Here is a 17,519-nt window from a genome sequence, read left to right on the forward strand (position 1 = left end):
GCTATATTTGAAAGAGACATGACTTGTCTGCGAAGCTCACTTTTTATAACCTCATAACTTTAATGTGTGGACTCAGCCCAAATAAAAGAATGTTCACGAATAATAGTATGGGCTGAATAAAGTATGAAGAGAAGTAGAGACATTTTAAAATTCCCAGAATAGTTAGTACCTGACGCAGAATAGGGAACCTGATATAGTAGAAGCCACAAGGGGGTGTCATGTGACCATATGTAGTTGCTGTTTTGCTCCTGCATAGCCTTGTGTCTCGCATAGCCTTGTGGATGAAGTTTTATTCAAAAACATTTTGTAGTGAAAGCAAATGCACATTCTTCCTCGCTGCCCCACCCTTGGCCAGTGCATTACTTAAAAAAAAAACCAAAAACAAAAATTCATATTCTTTGCATTTAGTATTGTATTGTTTCCATGTCATTTAACATAATCACACAAATCAAAGTGTTTTCCAATTTAATTTTTGGTTTTCCTTTTTCCTCTTGTCCTCTTCCTAGGGGAGGGTGGCCCCTGAGATAAAACCCTGAAATTTCAAGAGTGCCAAGTTGTAGAGTTTGTTAAATTCTTTTCTTTTTCTGTGACATCATTTTATTTTACTTTATTTCAACATATTATGGGGGTACAAATGTTAAGGTTACGTATATTGCCCCTGCCCCCCCCCAGTCAGAGCTTCAAGCGGGACTATCCCCCAAACGTTGCACATCTCACTCACTATTTTTGTATGTACCCATCCCCTCCCCCCCACCTGCCCGACACCCAATAAATGTTATTCCTATATGTCCACTTAGGTGTTGATCCTTTCATACCAATTTGCTTGAGTACATGTGGTGCTTGTTTTTCCATTCTTGAGCTACTTCACTTAGTAGAATGGGTTCCAGCTCTATCCAGGAAAATACAAGAGTTGCTATTGTTTCTTTTTTTATTGTTTCTTTTTTAAATTTTTTAATTTAATTTAATTTTTTTTTGAGATAGAGTCTCACTCTGTTGCCTGGGCTAGAGTGCTGTGACATCAGCCTAGCTCACAGCAACCTCAAACTCCTCAAGCGATCCTCCTGCCTCAGCCTCCCAAGTAGCTGGGACTACGGGCATGTGCCGCCATGCCCGGCTAATAATTTCTACATATTTTTATGTTGGCCAATTAATTTCTTTCTATTTTTAGTAGAGACAAGGTCTCGCTCTTGCTCAGACTGGTTTTGAACTCCTGACCTTGAGCTATCCTCCCGCCTCAGCCTCCCAGAGTTCTAGGATTACAGGCGTGAGCCACCGGGCTGGCCTCACTATTGTTTCTTAAAGCCAAATAGTACTCCATGGTATATATATATATACCACATTTTATTAATCCACTCATGATTGATGGGCACTTGGATTGTTTCTACAACTTTGCAGTTGTGAATTGTGCTGCTATAAACATTCAAGTGCAGGTGAGTTTGTTAAATTCTATAATAAATTTGACTTAGGGAGTATTTCATCATCATTCTTCCAACTTCTTTGTGTGTGTGTGTGTGTGTGTGTGTGTGTGTGTGTGTGTGTGTGAGGCAGAGTCTCACTCTTGCCCAGGCTAGAGTGCGGTGGCATCAGCCTAGCTCACAGCAACCTGAAATTCCTGGGCTCAAGCGAACCTCCTGCCTCAACCTCCTGAGTAGCTGGGACCACAGGCATGCACCACCATGCCTGGCTGATTTTCTATATATGTATTTTTAGTTGTCCAGCTAATTTCTTTCTATGTTTTTAGTAGAGATGGGGGTCTCACTCTTGCTCAGGTTGGTCTCGAACTCCTGAACTCAAACAATCCGCCCACCTCGGCCTCCCAAAGTGCTAGGATTATAGGCGTGAGCCACCACGCCCAGCCTCTTCCAACTTTTTGACACAGTTGTAGAATACCTTAAATTTTTCCTGGTTAGGAAAGGGATACCAAGCCTGGAGATGCTGGCCCTTGCCTTAGTCCCAGCTTGTAGGAGTTGGAGGCTGCAGTAAGCTAGGATCCTGTGTCTGTAAATGGTCACTGCATTCCAGCCAGGGCCATATAATGAGATCTCTATTTCTAAGTATATATATAATAATTTTTATTGATTTATTTATTATTATTTTTATTTTTTTGTAAAATTATAAATATTCTTTTCTTTTTATTTTTTTTCCTGCCATGAGGGCAGCATCTGAATTTAATAAAATAATTTTTAAAAGGGATACAGTTTGGGCCGGGCGAGGTGGCTCACGCCTGTAATCCTAGCACTCTGGGAGGCCAAGGCGGGCGGATTGTTCGAGGTCAGGAGTTGGAAACCAGCCTGAGCAAGAGCGAGACTCTGTTTCTACCATAAATAGAAAGAAATTAATTGGCCAACTAATATATATAGAAAAAATTAGCCAGGCATGGTGGCGCATGCCTGTAGTCCCAGCTACTCTGGAGGCTGAGGCAGAAGGATTGCTTGAGCCCAGGGGGTTGAGGTTGCTGTGAGCTAGGTTGCTGCAACAGCACTCACTCTAGCCTGGGCAACAAAGTGAGACTGAAAAAGGGATACAGTTTTGTTACATAATGGAGACAAAAATATAAAGATCAAAAGAAAAATTTACCATAATCCACATTCCTGAGCTAATCACTAGTAACATTTTGCTCTATATCTTTCTGTTATTTTTATACTTATATAGACATATACATTTTTTTGCAAAATTAGAATATCATATTCATGTTGTTTTGTAACAGGTTTTCCCCCTCAAATTATAGCATGAACATGAAAATATAGCATGAACATGAAATTAATATAGCACGAACATTCCTTATGCTATTAAAATGTTAATGGCACTTTAGAGCTATTATAAATGACTATACAATAAAATAGTGGACATTTGGGTTGTTTCCATCTTTTTTTTTAAGAGATGGGATCTCACTATGTTGCCCAAGCTGGTCTTGAACTCCTGGCCTCAAGCAATCCTCCCACCTGGGCCTCCCAAATGGTGGGAATACAGATGTTAGCCCAGCCTGTTTCCATCTTTTAAAATGCTTTGCCAATTTGGTAAGTAAAATACAGTATTACATTTTAATATGTACTTTTTGTATGAAATTGAATATTTTCTAATGTGTTTGTTGGCCATTTGTATTTCTTTTGTATAAATTTTCCAGTTATGTCCTTTGCCCATTTTTTATAGGCTGTTCTTTTTTTAAGTAAACTACAACCTTTTGCCTGTGATTTCTGTTCCATAATATCTCTTTTTAGTTTGTTGTTTGCTTTTTAATTTTGTTAGTGGTACAAATGTTTTAAACCATTGTGAAATCAAGTCCATTGATCTTTTCCTTTACAGATGCTATTATTGACCTTATGCTGAGATAATTTTTTCTTCTACCCAAGATCTGGTTGTATTTTTTGCTTTAACTTTTTTTTTTTTTTTTTTTTTGAGACAGAGTCTCACTTTATTGCCCAGGCTAGAGTGAGTGCCGTGGCGTCAGCCTGGCTCACAGCAACCTCAATCTCCTGGGCTCAGCGATCCTACTGCCTCAGCCTCCCGAGTAGCTGGGACTACAGGCATGCGCCACCATGCCCGGCTAATTTTTTCTATATATATTTTTAGTTGGTCAATTAATTTCTTTCTATTTTTGGTAGAGACGGGGTCTCGCTCAGGCTGGTTTCGAACTGCTGACCTTGAGCAATCCGCCCGCCTCGGCCTCCCAAAGTGCTAGGATTACAGGCATGAGCCACCGCGCCCGGCCTGCTTTAACTTTTTATTAATAGTTTATAATTTACTTTGTATTATGAGATGTGGAGAACTCTCTTTCTCTGTCATAATCCTTTCTTTTCACATTTTTCCCTATTTTGTGTAACAGCCTGAAGTTAAATTTGTAAGAAATAAAATAACTTCACCTGATGTTCAAGTAGTCTCCTAAAACATTAGTTTTCAAACTTTAACTGCATCAGAATCACAGGGAGATCTTGTGAAAATACAGATTTCTGTATTTTATTTCCCAGAGTTCCTGATTGGGTAAGTATGGGCTAGGGCCTGAGCAGCTGAAGTTCTAACAAGTTTCCTGGTGATGCTGCTGTTGCTGGATCACATTTGAGAACCACTGTCCTAAGGCATTCTTCACCCAACCCCACACTAGGTGGGTTGTGTTTCTCACTGTTCCACAGATAAGCTCTGTTGATTTCTCACTGATGTGAGTTTGTACATGTTTCTTCCCCCTGCAATGCCTTTCCTTTGTTTTTGTCTATAAGATCAACCTTACAGTTTACCTGTTCCATGAAATCTTTCATTTTCCCTTACCGAGATTTCTGATCAGTCTTCAGAGATTCTACAGTAATTAGCACATTTGTCCACTTGTCACCAGAGATGCATTTCTGTGAAGGTAATGAAGCTTAAGTTACAAGTCTCTTCAATTGCATGAACATCTTCCAAGACAAGGTACTTAATTTTGAATTTATAATTTTATATTATTTTTCTTCAATTGACCACCCCAGTTTGCATAAGCTTCTGTTCTCACAAAATTTGGCTCTACCAGTTTGTCATGTTGTTTCTCCACAGATTGTGAGTTCCAGTTTTATCATCTTTTAAAAATACTTTCTAAATTTATTATTATTTTTTTTTTAGAGACAGAGTCTCACTCTGTCACCCAGGTTGGAGTGCAGTGGTACCATCATAGCTCACTGAAACCTCCAACTCCTGGGTTCGAGTGATCCTCTAGCATCAGCCTCTTGAGTATCTAGGACTACAGGTACATGCCACTATGCCCAGCTACTAGTTTTATTATCTTCTAATCTGCACCATCTGCCTGCCTGCCACAGTGTCTTGCATACAGACGCATTCATTTTTTTGAGTAGAATATTCATTGCATATCTATAGTCCAGCACTGTACTAGACACTAAGAATACAGTGTGAGCAAGATAAACATGGTCTTTGCCCTGCTAGTTGTATATATAGTTGAGTAAGAAAGATAGGCCATTACAACACTGGGATGTAATGAGTAAACATACGGTACCAGTATGGAGTGTTATGGAAGCACGTGAAATATGGCCTATCTTGGTATTAACTTGTTGAATGAATTGATAAACTATGTTATGGACACTTACTCCACTGACACTGGTGTACACCTGACTGGGAAATATGCTCCCGACTCAGGCATGGGGCAGCTGCGTGCCAAAGTCCTAAGTCAGTGATCTCACATACTTAACAGAGCTACCTTTAGACAGTTACAAGAGCTAAATTTATACATTTCTACCTTGAAAGCCCAGATCTGGCCTGCCAGTCAACCCACTCTGACAATTTGCTTTCCTGAAATGGGACAGTGACAGTTATATAAGCTTATAAAAATCTACCCCTTTTCTCCTTTTACCTTTCTTTAACCTCATCCCTGAGAGCCTACCTAGATCTTATACTGGACCAGGGTCTCTGTTTGACTGTAAAACCTTTTTACTCAGTGCTCAATTTTCAGTCTCAGTCTTTATTTCTTTTTCGTTAGCTCAGTGGATGACTGAATAAATGAATGAATAAAATCTGATTAGTCTTCCCTATTAAAATATTAATAACGATACCTTATACAGTGTTTCTGTGGAACTTTTCATTTTTCCCGGGCACTGTATTTACAGCACCTGGGAATGCAGATCACGTTGTATCCATTTGATAGATTGGAACTCAGACACACACAGCCACAAAGATCCAAAGATTGAACCACATCAAGTGAAATTAAGATTAATAGATAATGAAAAGGAAGCATTTCCCCACTAAATAGGTGCGTTTATTCTAAGAAAAAAACTTATTGATTGTTTAGGTCTCTGGTAAGCATTACTACTCTTCAACAATATCAATTTTTAGACTTCCAGGCATATAGGAGATTATACCGCTTGTCCTCCTTTAGGTTAGATACAGCCATATGACTTGGTTCAGCCGTTAAAATGTCAGTAGAAGTATGTGTCACTTCCAGGTGGAAGCGTTTCATTTCCAGTGCTCAACTCCGTAGCCCTCCATTCTTCCGAATGGAATCGTCAGGACCCATAGCAGACACTGCACGTGAACGAGAAACAAACTTTACTGTGTTATATTGCTAAACTTGTGAGATTGTTGTTGCAAAATCACTAGCCTATCTTGACAGTTGCAAGGGCTAAATTTGTATATTTCTTCAGCCAGTGTCTGAGACTGAATAACAGAATCAATTAACATTTATATTCCATTAATATGCCTTTGGATTTCATTTGGATTCATTTAGCAAGCTTTTATGAAAGCCTACTAATTTCAAGATGACTGTAGTAGCCACTGTGGACGGGGCAATTCAAAAATATGTTTTTAGTTACTCTTATGATGGTCTTATAAGGCCATATTGAAACTGTTTGTAAATCTGTTAGAACTGTAATTTTCTTGGAGTATTTTAAAACATTTTTAGTTTATCTTTTAGAGACAGGATCTCACTATATTGCCCAGGCTGGTCTCAAACTCCTGGGCTCAACCAATCTGCTCGCTTCAACTTCCCCAGTAGCTGGGATTATAGGAGCATGCCACCACCGCACCGCTTCTTAGAGTATTTTCGTGTTGCAGTTCTCAAGTTTTACACCAAGCGGTGCCAAATACTAAGTAGTAACTGTGGGAGCTGCTGTTGATGATCAGGCATATCCAGAGAGTTTACTTCAGAGTGTGACTAGCTCAAACTTAGCAACATTGCTTTCCTGTTGTTGCCAATAGGCATAAAAAACCCTCAAAGGCATAATTATCTGTAATGATTGCTAATCCCAGTGAAAAAACAATCTCATCACCAGGGCAAAGGTGAGGTATATGTATTTTACTTATTTTAATTTTTTTGTAAAGACAGGATCTCAGTATGTTGCCCAGGCTGGTCTCAAAATCTTGGCCTCAAGCAATACTCCCGCCTCACCCTCCCAAAGTACTGGAATTACAGGCATAAACCACCATGCCCAGTCTGCCTTGTTTATGTATAATCAAAGCTTAGCGCAGTACTGATACAGAGTAATCACCTAATAAATATGTATTGTGTGAATGAAGGACAAGAGGAAAGAATTCATGAAATTCATGTCTGCCTTAATATGTTATAAATATTCATACAATGTTTAGTTCAAAGTATGTTTAATGACAAAAGGCTTACTTGGCAGGCATTTCTTCTCATTATTAATTCCTCCCAAAATTAAGTTTTTTTTTTTTTTTTTTTTGAGACAGAGTCTCACTTTGTTGTCCAGGCTAGAGTGAGTGCCGTGGCGTCAGCCTAGCTCACAGCAACCTCAATCTCCTGGGCTTGAGTGATCCTTCTGCCTCAGCCTCCCGAGTAGCTGGGACTACAGGCATGCGCCACCATGCCCGGCTAATTTTTTTATATATATATCAGTTGGCCAATTAATTTCTTCCTATTTATAGTAGAGACGGGTCTCGCTCTTGCTCAGGCTGGTTTTGAACTCCTGACCTTGAGCAATCCGCCCGCCTCGGCCTCCCAAGAGTTAGGATTACAGGCGTGAGCCACAGCGCCCGGCCCCAAAATTAAGTTTTGAAATTTGAAATCTTTATTTTGAAATCAGAAAATTGATGTGGAATTTTAAGGAGAAAGGTAGCATCAAAGCAAACTTTGCTTGGTTACCCATAAAACTATAAGGTTTTCAGGTATTTTCAAGCCTTTAAGAAAAGAAAAAAGATTTAAGGAGGAACAGCATAATGAATTAAGGTCTTGGTTTTTTTGCTCTTCACAAATGTAAAATGTCTTTTTAAAAGAATTTTTAAATGAATTATGTATAATTGATTTAAACAATGATGAAGTTTGATATATTCAAAAGGTAGTTTGCACAATAATCTCCCTAAATGAATTTTTTCCTTTTTTTTTTTTTTGGAGACAGAATCTCACTCTGTCACCTGGGCTAGAGTGCTGTGGCATCAGCCTAGCTCACAGCAACCTCAAATTCCTGCTTTAGGCTTGAGCAATGCTCCTGCTTCAGCCTCCCTAGTAACTGGGACTACAGGCATGCACCACCATGCCCGGCTAATTTTTCTATTTTTAGTAGAGACAGGGTCTCACTCTTGCTGAGGCTGGTCTGGAACTCCTGACTTCAAGCCATCCTCCTGCCTTGGCTTCCCAGGGTGCTAGGATTACATGTATGAGCTACCTCACCTAGCCAGATTTTTTCCATTTTTAATCTGCATGCCTTGTGGATATTTTTATGACTATTCTAACATTTTCCAAACATACAGAGAAATAGAATGATAAAGGAATGAACACCCCATGCTCATCATCCAGTTTTTGCTTTTTTTTTTTTGAGACAGTATCTTGCTCTGTCACCCAGGTGAGAGTGCAGTGGTGTCATAGCTCACTGTAACCTCAAACTCCTGGGCTCAAGCAATCCTTCTGCCTCAGCCTCCCAAGTAGCTGGGACTACAGGCATGCACCACCATGCCTGGCTAATTTTTCTATTTTTGGTAGAGACGGGGTCTCACTCATGCTCAGGCTTCAGACAAAGAAGTAGTAGAAGGAAAAAAGGAACCAGGATGTGTTCGGGCTCCAACAAAAGAATCCTCTGAAGAGGAATATGAATTAGGTGTTGAAGAAGAAGGATGGCCTTGTCAGGCAGATGCTGCAAACAGCTAAACTGTCAGATTCCTGTCCTGTATATAAAGCTTTTATTTCTTTTGTTTAGGATCATAACTGTCTCTACAGTCTGATATTAAAGGCATTGGATCTATCTTGGCTATCATACATGGTCAGAGAAGCCTTTAGGATAAGAATCAGATCATGTATATTATTGTAACATCACATTGATTTATACAGAAGACATTGTGTGAACTTTAATGATGCAATGTTTAGAGATAAATGTATTGGTTCAATTTTTTAAAAATATGCTTTAACAAAATTCTTAGGAATTCTTTCTTTTTTTTTTTTTTTTTTATTTATCCCGCGCCCCCTGGAATTCTTTTAAGCAATGCAGGTATTGCAATAACTGTGGATTTTACAGTAATGTTACTCTACAAATAGGAAAATAAATTCTTTAAAATTAAAAAAAATTTGCATTTTTTACTTTCAAAATTTTTTTTACCTGTGCTATAAAAGTTTCAAATGTTTTAAATTGTGTTAAAACAGAAATCCAATGATTCACATTTTAAAGAATCTTATATCTCTGAGTCTTTGCCATTTTACAAAAAGCAGACTAATCTTCAAAATAGAATAACTAGCCTTATGGGGACAAAAGGACTCTGTTTTTATGAATTTATTTGGTGCCATAATAAAAGCATATTTTCATTTTCCAAGAAGAAATAAAACATTGTTGAGTGTAGCATAGGTAATTTGGTCATATTTTTCTAGCTTATCACTATTAAGACTTGTTACTTCTTTGGCTGCTTAATTTTTTCCCCTGTAAGGACCTGAGGGAATTAAAGTTTAAACCAAGATCAAGAGTTCCCTATTCAACATACATCTCACCTTTTACTTTGAGAACTAAATCCTAATTTGACTGAGGACTGCAATGTATCAAATTTTAAAACTGTGTTTTCCAGTTCTAATTACAGGTAGGTGTGATATTAAGTGCAGGTCTGGCCAGTGAAATATAGGCAAAGGTACTTACTTGTGAGGGGCTACCAGAAAGCTCCTTTCTAAAAATGGAGACAAAACAGTTTATAGACAAAGAAATAGAGATGGCTCTTAAATATTTTTTTTAAATGGTTGGGTTAATTCATAATAATATATATATAAATTAAAACTACCCTGAGCTATCCTTTCTCACTGTCACATTGGCATAGATCCAAAAAATTGACAACAAATTCTTTTAGAGAGATTACAGGGAAATAGGCAATTTCGTAAATGCAAAAATGATACCAACTCTTGGGTGGAAGATTTGGACAATACCAGCAAAATTTCAGATAAATTTTCCATTTGATTGATAAATCCCACATTTAGAAATTTATCCTTAGAACACACCACCACTAATGTGAAATCACATATGCACAAGGTATGTTTGTGTATATGTGTGATTGTGTTTTCAAGCAAAAATTACAACACTATCTAATGTGGTGCTCATTATATGAAGAGGAAATGCATACGATGATTGCATTTTTAAAATTGAGAGGGTAAAGGGACATAAATGAAATCAGGATCTACATTTCACTCAAGATAGTAAAACATTCTTACCAATAGGCTATGGTAAATTGCATATTTATAATATATTGTAATACCTATAGCAAACACTAAAAAAACTACACAAAATTAGATACTAAAAACACTACAAATAGACCAGATGCAGTGGTTCACACCTGTAATCCCAGCACTTTGGGAGGCTGAGGAAGGAGGATCACTTAAACCCAGGAGCTTGAGACCAGCCTGGGCAACATAGTGAGACCCCATCTCTGCATAAACTCACTCTATTTCCCAGGCTGGAGTGCAGTGGCTTGATCATAGCTCACCGTAACCTTGAATTCTGGGGCTCAAACAGTCTTCCTGCCTCAACCTCCAGAGACTATAGCTAAGACTATAGGTGTACACTACCATTCCTGGCTGATTTTTTTCTTTTTTTGTAGAGGTAGGGTCTCACTATGTTGCCCAGGCTGGTCTTGAACTTCTGGCCTCAAGTGATCCTCCTGCCTTGGCCTCCCAAAGTGCTGGGATTGCAGGTATGGGCCACCATGCTCAGCCAGATTCATTATTATTCACTATAAAAAAAGTATTTACAAATCTATGAAAATAGGCATCTTAAATTTCTGTGTGTGTGTGTGTGTGTGTGTGTGTGTGAGAGAGAGAGAGAGAGAGAGAGGAGTAATGATAATTCCTATCTCACAGGATTATTCATGTTAGAAAATATCAACATTATCTATAGAATGCATATTATATACCTGTGTTTGGGTAACTCACTGAGGAATACAAAGTTGAATAAAACAAAACACCTACCCACCCTAATAGTCTTCTGGGTTAGACAAATGATGTTAGCTAGGTTGTGTGGTACCGCGTAGGGAGGGCTTCTTGAAGGACTGGTAGGAATCAGCCAAGTGACAAAGAGCAGGAAGGTTGCTGGCCAGAGGGAATGCATGAACAAAAGCAATGAGAAACAAACATGGCCTGTTATTTCTGGAAGAAAGGGTTAAATTTGAAGTTTGAGTGTGTTTATAGACTGGGACCAAGGGACCAAAATGAGCAGGGACCAAGTCTGGGAGGGTTTTGGATATCTTACTAAGAATCTTAGACTTTATCCTATAGCCAGTAGGAAGCCATTTATAAGTGGAATAGCCATTGGATTTGCATTTTAATGGTGGTTTCTACCAACAACTGTAGAATAAGTGTTGTTTCCTAGGAAATAGAATAATTTAGAAACTATTGCATTGTTCTAGGTGACAGATGATAAAGACTTTGAGATAGGGCAATAGTATTCAAGAAATATTTAGGAGGTAAAAGAGTCAGAACTTGGTAACAATAGAATGTTTGGAGGTCAGGAGGAGGGAGCAGCCTACAGTGAATTCCCTGGCTTGTATGGCTGATTAAGTCACAGTTTAACTGGCATAGGGAATCCAGGAGGGGGAGCAAGTTGGCTGGGGAAAAAGGGTAAGCTAAGAGTTGGTCTTGTTGAATTTGATAGAGTTGGGGTTTGTAGGCAGGTCTAACATTTTGTGGAAAAACCAGATCTCGGGATAGACATACATCATGAAGATTCAATCTCCTAGTTTATATGCATAGCACAGATGTCAGATTTATTCATTTATGATTCCTGTTCCAGTGTATTTTGTGCTATTAACACTGTCAGGTACCTGCTGTAGGTGATAGAAATCAAGTATGAATAATCTTAGGCAATAGAATATTGGTTCACATACAAGTGGGGAAGAAAGGACAGAGAGAATATAACTTGTGGCAACATTAGAGGGAGAGAGGTCAAGAATATTTTAGAAGCTGGAAAGTAGATACCCAAGAATCAGCAGACTACAGAAAGCTGAGTTCTGTGAAAGTTCACTAGCCAGCAATCACCAGAACACACCTGGAGTTAAACAAAGTTATGTTTATTTAGTTTGCTGCATCAAGGGAGAACATGCCTCAGAGAAACCCTGAATGCGTCTTAGTAAGGGGGAGTAGGGAGGGGCTCCTTACAGGGTTGTGTTTGTGCTATGTGACTCTGAGCAGAGATTAGAGATTCAGGCTGCCATCTCTGAAAGAGATATGGTCAAGAAGTAGGGGAATTTCAGCAACTGGATAGCTCAGAAATTTTTTTTTCAGGAGGCTGAGGAACAAAACCAGTCTGTGGATGTCATTTGTAACAAAGCAGCAATCACTTAGGAGAAAAGATTTAGTCATTTTTGCAACTGTGGTGTGGTATGGTATGGAAACATTGTTTACATGGCCTTGCCCATGTCCCTTGGAAACATTGTTTACATTCTGTTAGTTGTATCACAGGGTGATTACCAGCAGGGCTGATTTTCATTTTCTTAAATCTAACTGCCTGTCAGATGGTGACTCCAAGAAGCAAACTGATTTTCACAGCAGAATTCTGGAAAAGCTCAAATTAAACGCAACAGGCATGGGTGGGTATGAGTGGTATTGAAAACCTGAGAAAGTCTGTACAAGAAAGTAGCTAGGCCTCTAGAAATCTCTTTCTACATAGCCAGTGAAGATTTGCTCCCTAGAGAGCAAATCTAGGGAATTAGAGGTTGAATCAGAAAGACTCTGGACTTGGGAATATGTGAAATGGCAAATGAAGGGTGGGGGGGGGGAGTAGTACTAAGCATGGGAACTGAGGGAAAGTTTGCATATTCATAGTTAAACTTTAGTCTTCTTCCCAGACTCAGCTGTCAGAGGACTGGCTTTCAGACTTAGAGTTAGGATAATTCCCTTGGGAAACCAGTTAATCTAAGGAAAAAAACCTTTTAGGGATGGGCTATAGAGAAACACATGGGCCCTCAGGGAAACATCTGGGTCCCAGCCTGATCACCCTACAAAGCCCACCGCTGTGCTCCCAATCAGCTTTGTAGTGCCTTAGTCTTAAATATGGACCGCATTCAAGGACCATGTGACATCTGGGGAAAGCATTTAACAGAAAAAAGAGAGTATAACAAATGCTTTTTTTAAAAGTTGGAAGAAAAGACAATCCAGGAAGTGGAAGAAGATATTGAATCTACAAAATAAGAAAAAGATACTCTAGAAAAGGAACATTTGGAGGTCAAGAAAAAGTTTTTGACTATTAAAAATGTGTTAGTTAAACTGAAATTGAAATTAATAAAAGCTCTGGAAGATAAAGTTGAAGACATCTCCTTCAAAGTAGAAAGAAAGAAACCTGAATAAAGAAATATAATGTAAGGGAGTAGGATCATTTGAGCAGGTTCAATACTCAAATGAAGGAGTTCCAAAAAGATAGAAAATAGAAAAAAGAAATAATTGGGAAAAAATATAAGACACTTTCTCAGAACAGAAGTGCATGAATCTCCAGATTGAAGGGTCCACTAAGTGCCCAGTGAAATGAATGAAAAAAATAAAATCTGCACCAAGACAAAGCATGGTGAGATTTTAGAATGTCAGGATTAAAGAGAAGATTTTAAAACTTGAGGGATGGGGAGGGGAGAAATCACATACCAAGGATAGAAAAAGTGGACCATCCATTGGGTGTTGAGTCAGAAAAAAAGAAGAAAAAAGAAAGAAAGAAAAAAGATAAAGTGGACCACAATGAAGCAACACCTTCAAATTTCCATGGGAAAATGAAATTCAATCTAGAATTCTATAGCCACCATATTATGGGTAAAATAAAGGCAACCAAGGCTTTAAACCCCTTACTCTAATTATGTTCTTTTTCAGGAAACTCTAGAGAATGTACCCCACTGAAACAAGGGTGTGAATCAAGAAAGGAATATGAGAGCCCCAGTAAACAAGAAACACAACACAAGAGAAAGGTGAGAATTCCCAAGATAATGACAATTCCCAGAACACAGTAATATATGGTAGGCCTAGAATACAGACAGTCCAGATTAGAGAGGGATGGTGGAGAGCTCCAGACATGTTTAAATTTAAAAACAAAATAGAGTACCTGAGCAGACGTGGTGGCTCATGCCTGTAATCCTAGCACTCTGGGAGGCTGAGAGGCTGAGGCAGGCAGATCGTTTGAGCTCAGGAGTTTGAGACCAGCCTGAGCAAGAGTGAGACCCTGTCTCTAATAAAAAAAATAGAAAGAAATTAGCTGGACAACTAAAAGTATATATAAAAAATTAACCAGGCATGGTGGCACATGCCTGTAGTCCCAGCCACTTGGGAGGCTGAGGCAGGAGGATAGCTTGAGCCCAGGAGTTTGAGGTTGCTGTGAGCTAGGCTGACGCCATGGCATTGTAGGCCAGGCAACAGAGTGAGACTCTGTCTCAAAAAAACAAAAAACCAAAAACCCCCAAAACCAATTTTGTGTCTGTGTAGAGTTCTATGTAATTTTAACATATGTATAGACTCATGTAACCAACACCACAATCAAGATACAGAGATATTGTATTAATATCATCACAAAGATTCCTATGTTAGCCTTTTATAGTCACACCCATCCCCCTTCCCTCTTCCATCCAATCTGCAAGCTCTGGCAACCATTAATCTGTTCTCTATAATTTTGTCATTTCAACAATGTCATATAAATGGAATTGTGCATATGTATCGTCTTGAGATTGGCTTAAAAAAAAAAACAGCATAATACCCTTGAGATCCATCCAAATTGTTGCATGTTTCAATAGTTTGTTCCTTTTAATTGTTGAGTGGTATTTCATGGTATGGATGTACCACAGTTTAACTATTCATACATTGTAGGATATTTGGTTGTTTCTAGTTTGGGGCTATTACAAAGTAAGCTACTATGAATAATTATGTACCAAAATTGTATAACAAACAAAGAAACAAAAAGCCCTGGCTTCAGACTATCAGAATCTCAGAGGTAAAGCCCAGGCATCAACATTTTAAAAATTCTTCCCAGATAATTATGTGCATCAAGGATTTCTAAAACTCAACTTGATTTTAGAAATCTAAAAAAATCATTTATTAATAACAGTTATCATTATTATGTACCTACAATATGCTTGGCATTGTACTCATTTAAAGCTCTAAAAAATCCTAGAAGGTATATTATTATTCTCCTTTTGCTTGTCAGAAGACTGAGCCTTAATTCTCTCAACTTAGATAAATGGACATTCTCACATGTAAAGAAAGAAGTAAATTTTCTTTTAGCCTCTTTTGGTTACAGGAGAATCTAGCTTACAGCTTTTTTCTAAACTATTTTGCATGTGGAGAAAGATTTATATTTCTTCTACTTAGAATCTTTTGAGCAAGGAGGACTGTTAATTCCTTGTATCTGTTATTATTATTATTATTTTCCAAAACAATGGTCCTGGTTCTTGAACTTAGGATGCTTTTTACCTGAGACCATTACCTATTGGTACAGTAAACCTAAAACCATGAAACACATATTTTTGTGCTAAATGTTGCACTATTTTTTTTTTTAGTATCCAGCACAAATAGTGGTTAGCTTCAAAAATTAAAGAAAAAATGTATGAGAAAAGAGGTATTATAGCTGAAAAAACTTTCTTTGCCTAATAAATTACAAAAAGATAACAATTGCTCTATGTCTTTGAAAAATAGTCACATGTCAGTGAAAAGAGCATATCTGTTCCTCTGTAGATCAAACATTTAACATGAGGAGGGCACAGAATTCTTTTTCAATTTCTTATAAAAAGGATAGTGTCCCCAATGAAAGTGTCAGAATACGTCAACCCAAGATATGCCACTTTGGCATAAGGATTATTTTGAGCTAAAGGTACTTACAAGATAGTAGGTACAAGGAGAATTTTCTGACCTCTTCTTTGCTTCCCGAAAGTAGAAGATAAAACTCCCATGTGAAAGATGTTCTCTCTATACCAGAAGGAAAGAAACACTCTTATCACCAGAGACAGGGAGTTGAGGCCTAGAGAATTCTGTACAAACCTTGTTAAAATAACTCTTATCTTCCTTTAGCTTCCCCATATATTTTAGTTACTTTTCCACAATTGCCTCTTTTTGTTCAACCTAATATAAAACATTTAGGTTTAGCCACTTGTTTGGGTCTTCTTTTCTTATGAAGAATCCTGTGTCATGTAAAACTTATATTAAATAAATTTGTGTGCTTTTCTCCTATTAATCTGTCTTATGTCAATTTAATTCTCAGGCCCAACTGAAAACTCTAAGAGGGTAGAGGTAAAGTTCTGCCTCTGCTATACCAAAAATGGGAAAATACTGTACAATTATTATAAATTATGTTTGCAAATTCTGTGATCTTATATGTGTTTGTTCAAAAATTGCAATATTGTAGTTTTATATAAAATTCATTCTATATGCATTTTAGAAATCATTGTAGGGAAAGACAGAAAAGAATAAGTACTATATAGCAATAAATAAATGTACTTCTTTTATAATTATTGGCATTATAAAATTACATTTTATTGGCTATTTATTTATTTGAGAGAGGATCTCACTCTGTTACCCAGGCTGGAGTGCAGTGGCACGATCATAACTCACTATTAGCCATCCTCCTGCCTCAGCCTCCTGAGTAGCTGGGATTATAGGCATGAGCCATCACACTTGGCTAATTTTTCAATTTTTTTTTTCTTTTGCAGAGATGTCTTACTCTTCTTGCTCAGGCTGGTTTTGAACTCCTGGCCTCAAGCGATCCTCCCTCCTTGGCCTCCCAAAGTTCTAGGATTACAGGCATGAGCCACCACACCCAGCTTCACTGTGGTCTTAATACACATTTTCCTGTCTGATGGTATTGAGCAACTTCTTATGTGCTTATTTGCCATTTGTATTTCTTCTTTGGTGAAGCACCTATTAAAATCTTTGGCCAATTATTTTCTCAATTGAATTGTTTATCTTCTTATTACATTGTAAGAGTTGAAAAAGTTTTTGTTATATTCTGGATAGAAGTGCTTTTTTTTTTTTTTTTCTGAGACAGAGTCTCACTTTGTTGTCCAGGCTAGAGTGAGTGATGTGGCATCAGCCTAGCTCACAGCAACCTCAAACTCCTGGGCTCAAGCGATCCTTCTGCCTCAGCCTCCCGAGTAGCTGGGACTACAGGCATGCACCACCATGCCCAGCTAATTTTTCTATATATATTTTTAGTTGGTCAATTAATTTCTTTCTATATTTAGTAGAGACGGGGTCTTGTTCAGGCTGGTTTTGAACTCCTGAGCTCAAGCAATCCGCCCGCCTAGGCCTCCCAGAGTGCTAGGATTACAGGAGTGAGCCGCCATGCTTGGCCTGGATAGGAGTCCTTGAACAGATGTATCAGTGGGTTTTCAAACAAAGAATCAGAACCACTAAGCAGGTAGAAATATATTCTGAAGATACACATGCAAATTTTTAAAATCAGGGATTTGGCCTTATATATAGCTGGGGTCTGATTGTGCCCCATTTACGAGATAATAAGTTAGTTTATTAGTGTTTCTGGCAGAAGACATGTGAGTCTTGGGTCGGAAAAAAAAGGGATTTAATATGCATGGCACAAGCCACATAAGTATCAGCATTTTGGGCTCAGCCCCCATTCCCCCTCAAGTCCCATGGGGTGACATGGATGACACTGATGGTG

General features: G+C 38.2%; 1 long non-coding RNA gene across 1 annotated transcript; it reads right to left on the reverse strand.

Annotated features, from left to right (window-relative positions):
- Positions 1-394: 394 nt before the first annotated feature.
- Positions 395-15,839, reverse strand: LOC142874295 (uncharacterized). The gene is made up of 4 exons (XR_012922116.1): positions 15,725-15,839; positions 5,832-5,994; positions 4,261-4,334; positions 395-532 (listed from the first exon to the last, which is right to left on the reverse strand). It is a non-coding gene; the product is annotated as an uncharacterized LOC142874295 (long non-coding RNA).
- Between the last annotated feature and the right edge of the window lie 1,680 nt (positions 15,840-17,519).

Source organism: Microcebus murinus, chromosome 1 (genome assembly GCF_040939455.1).
Source record: "Microcebus murinus isolate Inina chromosome 1, M.murinus_Inina_mat1.0, whole genome shotgun sequence".
In the NCBI taxonomy this organism is placed as follows: Eukaryota; Metazoa; Chordata; class Mammalia; order Primates; family Cheirogaleidae; genus Microcebus; species Microcebus murinus.